Below are 7,665 nucleotides of genomic sequence, written 5' to 3'. Positions count from 1 at the left end.
GTCAGACAAAGAGAGCAAAGTAGCTCACATAAATATACGCGATTTAGACAAAAAGTTGTGATCATGGTGAACGATGTGATGTTATTGCTGTGCTTCATTATAACTCATGTTTTCAACAAGTAATGTATAACATAAGCAATATAGTACACTCTCGTTACAAATCAGCTGATAAACTAGGGATCAGCCAACTGGGCAAGCTCTCCTCCCTCCATTAGTGCTTTGCGAGAGAATGCCTAAGGGGTACAGAGGAACAAAAAGGTTGGGAATCCCTTATCTAGAACGTCCCAATGTCGAAAAGCCAAAGCCGATATTTTTTATTTTCGTTCATTATCATCTTTCTTCCACATGCCTAGCGTCTATTTAGTTCTAGCAGTAACTATAATTTTAACGTTAGTATCTCGTTTATAAGAAATTACAAGTTTGTTTGGAAACATGTTGCCGATGGTATTGTCCTGTGTTATTATGTGAAATTTGTCCAACAATATACGTGTTGTTTGTGTGTCGAGTGAGTGAAACGTAAGTGTAAGGGAATGTGTTGATGATCAATGGAAATATGAGTGGTGGTTCAAGCGAAGTTGGGCGCGTGCAGTTTTATCTTGTCTAGGATATTGGTATTATAATTACAGATATGACTTAAGGTAAGCACACTCTGAAAAGCTGAATTCGGACGTTTATTTTTAGTATGTAGATTATCTTTAGTGTGATGAAGAAGATAACTAGGGTAGACACGTTTTCAAAAAGTGGAACATGTTGATAGAGTTGCTATTATAATCTTGGTCGTTACTGCAGAGCCTACGGAATCGGTTGAGTTGGGAATATTTTTCTTGACGTATGGAGAATGACTGGAGTGAAAATGTAAGTTGTAAATTTCCTTTTGACACTTTCAATGACTTACAAAAAATTGCGTACCCTGATGTCTCACCTACAGCCGTGGTTGATGGTTGTTGCCTTCCAACAGTGCTCCCAGTTTCTCGACTTTGATGTTCTTGAGTGCTTCGACCAGAGCTAGTGTTGAATTACTCTGGCTGGCATAAGCCTAGAAGTACTATAAAAACAAACTGACAAGATGCCACACCATTACTACGATCTTCAGTTTATGTTTCCCTTGCAACAATGTTGATCCTTAATGGAAGAGCATAATCATCCATTCTGGGGAAAGATCAGGAATCGGTGGTTGGTTGTAATGTAACAGAAGCAATGGACCTTTGCAGCATTGTAAAAAGTTCTACATCCAGGAAAGAACTACATCCTAAACCTAACAACTCTTTTATACAATCATTTTCCTCGGTGACTAACTCTCCCTCTTGTTAATACATTCTTCTAATTGTATAAAAGGCTATTTTCTTTAACTAAGAAGATTTTCAAACTTACTGTACAATAGATCAAGTAAAGGGAATTATACAGTTCAGCAGATACAAAACTGCAATAACAATATTCTGTTGTCACACCAAATTTTTCTCGTACCTATCCACTCTGTGACATGTCTAGGTTAAATTGGATAAAATTGGAGCTATATCTAATAACAAGACCACTAGATAAAAAGGAATTTGCTCAAGATATATAGTGTGACGTAATACTAAATCTTTTGACAACTTAATCAATGTAAAATTAAATAACAAGAATGAACAAAACGTGTAATACAAAATGCGCGATATTAACACCTTAATATAAATGCAATGTGTATACTTACTTGAATAAACACAGACTGACTTTGACTGGACACTTATAACTTATGCTGTTCCACACTAGACTAACAAATATAACATTCCTAGCATGCAATAAATCTCGCATTTACCCAGGAAAAACAGTGCTACCCATGTGACTGTCATTCTCATCACAACAAAGATTGGGTTGTAACCGTTAGATATCACCTGAATTTGTATATAAATTTTATGGTGACACTAGAAGATTGCAGTCCATCAACGATCCCTAATGAACTTGTTAGAATTGGAGCAATTTTGGCAGGAAGAATGGGACAAAAATTACATCTTCCCTTTTTGCACAAAGCTGGTAAAGATCTATCCAAAAAGACTCACAGCAGTAATTGCTGCCAAAGGTGCTTTCACCAAATACTGAATTAGGGGGCTGAATATTTATGTAATCATCAAATTTAAATTAATATATTTTCTTTGCAGGTTTTGTTGACATTCAACCTCCTTCACATATAACAGTGTCAAGTTTGATCATTAGAGTTTTGAATAAAAACAAGTTCATTACAAAACTTGTGTATATTATTTGTATTTCATCAAAATGTGACACTATTGGAGTCAGACATTATTCAGTTGGAGTCAGAAAGAAGGTTTTACAAGCCTAATGGTTTTTCAAATCGGAAAAAGTCAAACAGAAAATATTTCAACATGAAACAGGAAAGCATACTGCCAATGCATTCTTGATTACTGTACCCGTAAACGCGAGCATAAATGCATTGACAGAACTAGAGAAACTGTACAAGTTGAACAAACTATATTGAAGAAACGTTTAGAAAAGAGAAGCTTCTATTGTTCAATTTCTTGACAAAAGTGAAATTGTCTTTAGAGGCAAGAGTCAAAACTTTGTTGATGTCCATAATGGAAACATTTCTGGCTTTCTTGAGTTACTTGCCGAATATGATCCTTTCTTGAAAAAACATATTGAGGAACATGGAAACCCAAGTAGTGGGTGCTCCTCACACACATCATTGGCAATGTACAAAAGGGTCGTTGAACTTATGTCTAGAAAAGTGAGATACGCAATCAAATCTGAAATTAAAAGGACAAAGTATTACTCGGTATCTGTTGATTCCACTCCAGACATAATAAGAACAGAGCAACTAACAGTGATTTTTAGTATGTTCCCTCCAGAAAATCGTAAAAAAGGTTTACCACATTTTGTGCAGATAGAGTCCTACTGGCAAGGAACTCTATAAATGTCTTGCTCCATTTCAATGGAAATTGTTGCAACTGATCTTGTGGCAGTTATAATATGTCAGGAGGGTAACAGTGAAATTCAAGCTAGACTCAGGTCTGTGAATCTACTTACTACTTATGTACCATGCACTACACATTCAGCGAACCCAGATGGAGTACACTCAGTAGACTGCTGTCTTCAAGCAGTCAATTTCTTTGGATTATTGAAGTCATTATACTTTTTGATTTCTGCATTGACTTATCGATGTAGGCCTATTACAAACTCTCTGAGAGAGAGAGAATAATAGTCTCACAATGAAAGATCTTTCAGTTACTTGTTGGTCTGTAAGGGCTGATGCCACAAGATCATTTCTTGAAGGCTATGCTATGTTAAAAAAGGTTTTGTTATATTTTTCACAGGACCTACAACAGACTGAAAGTGTAAGAAACCATGCTGCTTAACAAGATGAACTACCTGGATATGGGATCCATGGCTTCTTTTTAGAATGCAGTTCTGGCTATATTGATTTGTGAATGATATTCAGAAAGCATTTGGCAATGTGCTACATAAAACAATTGTTAAAATATTATTTCTGTAGGTGTGAGGGATAGGTTGGCTCACTGAATACAAGGATGGCTAAATGGATAAAAAAGTAGATGACTGTTATAGAAGTTCATTGAATCTAGATTAATTTAATGAAGGGGTATCTCAGGACTCAATATTAAGATCTTTGCTCTTTTTTTATTTAAATGAATGGCATAGAAAAAGGAATAATCAAGAGATTATTTACATAGTACTGTTTTACAAAAGAATTTGCATTATTTGATGAGATGGGCAAATAAATGACAGATAACTTTTAATTATAATAAATACAAGGTAATGTATGTAGGACATCACAATTTGAATTATAATTTTGATGAGACTAACGTTAACACTATTATGGAAGAAAAAGATCTTGGTGTTTTTATTGATCAATTTTTTAAGTTATGTGCTGTTGCTAGTAACAGGATAAATGAGATTTTAGGTTGAATTTAAAGAAAGAGTGAATACAAGTCTAAAGAGGTTATAACATCACTGTATGGACTATTGGTTAGGCCACATTTAGAGTACTGTGTTCAATCTTGTGTTCCTTACCTCAGAAATGTCATTGAATTGCTAGAAAAGGTTCAATGAAGAACTACTAGGATGATAGCAGGGATGGAAATGTTATCATATGAGGGCAGCTTAAGATATCTGAACTTGTTTTCCTTTGAAAAAAGCAGAGATGGGGTTTGGTATGTTTTCAATTTTACGCAAATCTACACAAGAGCTACCGGCGCTAGCTATCCCTAATTTAGCAGTGATAAACTAGAGGGAAGGCAGCTAGTCAACACCACCATTACTTTATAACGCCTCATGGCTGAACGGACAAGTATGTTCGGTGTGATGGGGATTCAAACCCCCTAACCACCAGGTCTAAGAGTTATGGGGATCTGATTTAGGTGTTTAAGATTGTTAAGGGAACTCATAGTGTTGATGCATAATGTTTTTCATATTTAATGGGGAGAATGGTGAGGGTGTTCAGAACCACACCCCACCCAATCAGAGAGGCATCTATGAACAGGTCTGAGTGAGGTGGAAGAAGGATCTTGCAGAATTGGTTGAATCACCATGACAATGAGTGGTTAAGAAATGACAGAATTCAGTAGATCTTTGGCCATTTTCAATTATATGCCAGAGTCCACTGAAGTATATGCAAATGGGTGCATCCAAGAAGTATATGAGACTCGTAAGGCTAGAATTCCAAGAAGAGACCGAACTTTTCTTTCAGAAAAAGATATGAGAGCTTTGGAAACCATAATCTTCATATTTTGGAGACATACAGGAAGAAGGCTGAATTTACTCAGCAAATGAGTTAATATAGACCATCAAATGAAGCAGATAAAGAATGGGATTCAATACTGGCATTGATAGCTTGACCACAAAACCCAAATGAGTAGAATCAAAGTAGAAGAGAGGTTGCAGTACATTAATGCCTCCCAGGATGGAACTAAAAGAAACCGGTCGTCTATAGTGTAGCAAATATATTAGATTGTCAAGAAATTAATGTCGCGTTTTGGAACATTTTAATTAACCACCCCCGAAAAACGTACTATAATAGTTAAATGAACTGCTTAAACGTTAGTTTATTGTAGTATATATAATGTGTAAAGTTTAGTATACTCTAATCCCTTATAGTGATGGCACACGACATGACACACATTCGGCATGTAATGCTGTTTGAATACAGGAGGGGAATCAACGCCTCTGTAACCAAAAAGAATATCAAAGAAGTTTATGGAAATGTTTTAAACATTCGTAAGTGTCAACCATGGTTCAGCAAATTTCGTTCAGGTGACTTTAGCCTTAAAAACAGGGGCCGACATGTTGGAATTGATATTGATGCTCTGAAGATGCTTGTTGAATCTAACCCAAGGCAACACACTCGTGAAATTGTACGTCTCTTATGAAACAATACGTAAACATCTAAGGAATATGGGAAGACTCCATAAAGAAGGTGTTTGGGTGCCTCACAAACTCTCCAATGATCATCATTTCCCATGTGTGAACGTTGCTTTGTCTTTTCTGGCACGTTATGCGGGTCAATTATTGGACAGAATTGTCACCGGTACTGAAAAATGGATTCTCTATGCAAGTATTAAATACCAAAAACAATGACTCAGTCCTAGACAAAAATCACTTCTGATCCCAAAACCTGGACTCCTTCTGCAGAAAGTGATGCTTTGCATTTGGTAGGACATCAAATGAGTAATTCATTTCGAACTCCTCAATTCACAGTGAACTGTCAATGCAGAGATCTATAGTCAGCAACTGGAACTTTTAAATCAAGCCCTTCATTAGAAATGCCCTACACTCATCAATCGGAAGGGGGTCTTCTCCATGACAATGCACGTCCACATGTGACATTTTGATGCAACACAAGATTATGGAGTTGGAGTGGGAAGTTCTCCCTCAACCACCATATTCTCTAGACATGGTACCATCAGTTTACCATCTTTTTCGTTTGCTGCAACACCATCTTAATGGGAAAACGTATACAAATGTGGAAGGTGTTAAAGAGGATATCGACATGTTTTTTTGTAAGATTGTAAGATGGAAAAGCATCATTGATAACAATGGAAACTATTTCATTTAATAAATATTTTGTTTTGATATACAAGTTGTTCGAGTTTTTTCATCCAAAACAAAGTGACATTAATTTCTTTACGACCTAATATATATATATAGATATATATCACAAGGAGTACATCCTCCATACAAAAGCACTCAGGCCGAGGTGGAAAACATATGGGGCTGTAGTTAAAGAGAAAGGACCAGGCCTAATCATCCCAATGTTTAAGTCAAACATAGGAAGCTACAGGCAGCAGGATGAAATAGAATGTGGATAAAAATATTTGAAACATCGACCTTGGCCATCCAAAACCTGGAAGTGATCTATGAAGCCTTCCATCTTGAACTGAGAGATGACAAGAAAGACTGGTTATGGGCTATTAATCCCATACCTTCTTGGGAAATACAAAAAAATAGTAGAAGAACTCCAGAAAATAAGGACCTGTTCTACTGTATATTCATTGTTTGGATGGTCTTCTTTGGCCTCCTCTAGGTGCCAAAGATGAAAAAGGTTTGAGGTTGGTGGAAGGAAGATTGAAGAAGGAGAAAAAGGAGGTTTAATGCTGAAAGAAAGAATAAACACCTGTGTTACCCAAGATTCTTCAGCAATGGAAGTCCACTAGTGTGAAAAGTGTAACAGTCAAGCTTTCACAGGTCCAAAGTTAAGGGATGGCTCCCGCAGCCAGTCAACTCCAAGGGCCTCAATAACTATTCAAAATGGGCTTTAGAATAAATAATAGGCCGAGTGTGAGGGGGCAACAAGGCTCATGAGGATGAGGAACCCGCTGAATCTTCATGGACCTAGATAAATTGGAAACCAAAGAGAGCAAAGACAACTGATGATGTACTATTTCAGCTCTAATTTCTTAAAGTATGAAGAATTTCCTAAAAACAACTTCTCAAAGAAGTGGTGTCAAATGGAGTTCCCTAAGGTAAGACTGAGGGACATGAACTCCAGAATGTAAACCATCCAAATCAAGCAAATCCTAGTAACAAAGAAACCCAGTTAAATTGGCAATAGGTTAAAAAAAATTAGGCCAATATAAGAAAAAAAAAAAAACATATAGGAATGACCTTCCCCAGTAAGGCTGTCACAGTTGCAATATAGAGCCTCAGAAAGGTCTAAAAACAACAGAAAACAAAAGTTAAGCAACCAAAGACAAAGATGAGTAGGTTGAGGGTGATTGAGAGAGAGACAAAGTAAGAGAATATGAATATCTCCAAGTTGGAAGAAGAAATTCAAGGTATTGATACTCTAGGAAAAAAGAACGACCTGATCACAGACCATAGTAGAAGTCTGGGAGGATGAGACAATAGGAAAGAATCTGCACAAACACAAATATTTCAAGAGGGTGAAAACAGAAGAAAGTCCAAGGTTGGAAGCTTATCCAATAAGTTTGCCCCTGAACTAGCAAATAACAACTGGAGTAAGAGTAAAAATGTGACATACAAAAGAAATCAGAGTAGCAAAGAATGGAGGTGGTGTTACTTGATTCCACTCTGGAATACAGAAACCAGAAGCAAAGGCAGGCAATTTGGAAAAGCTGATCAATATCATCCAAAGACATGGCAGGCTCAGTAGAATACATAGAAGCAGAAGGTTGCGAGTCCTCTGATGTTCTCTTTTCT

The sequence above is a fragment of the Limulus polyphemus genome, unplaced genomic scaffold (genome assembly GCF_000517525.1).
Source record: "Limulus polyphemus unplaced genomic scaffold, Limulus_polyphemus-2.1.2 Scaffold1149, whole genome shotgun sequence".
Lineage (NCBI taxonomy): Eukaryota > Metazoa > Arthropoda > Merostomata > Xiphosura > Limulidae > Limulus > Limulus polyphemus.
Note: the sequence above shows the minus strand (reverse complement) of the source record.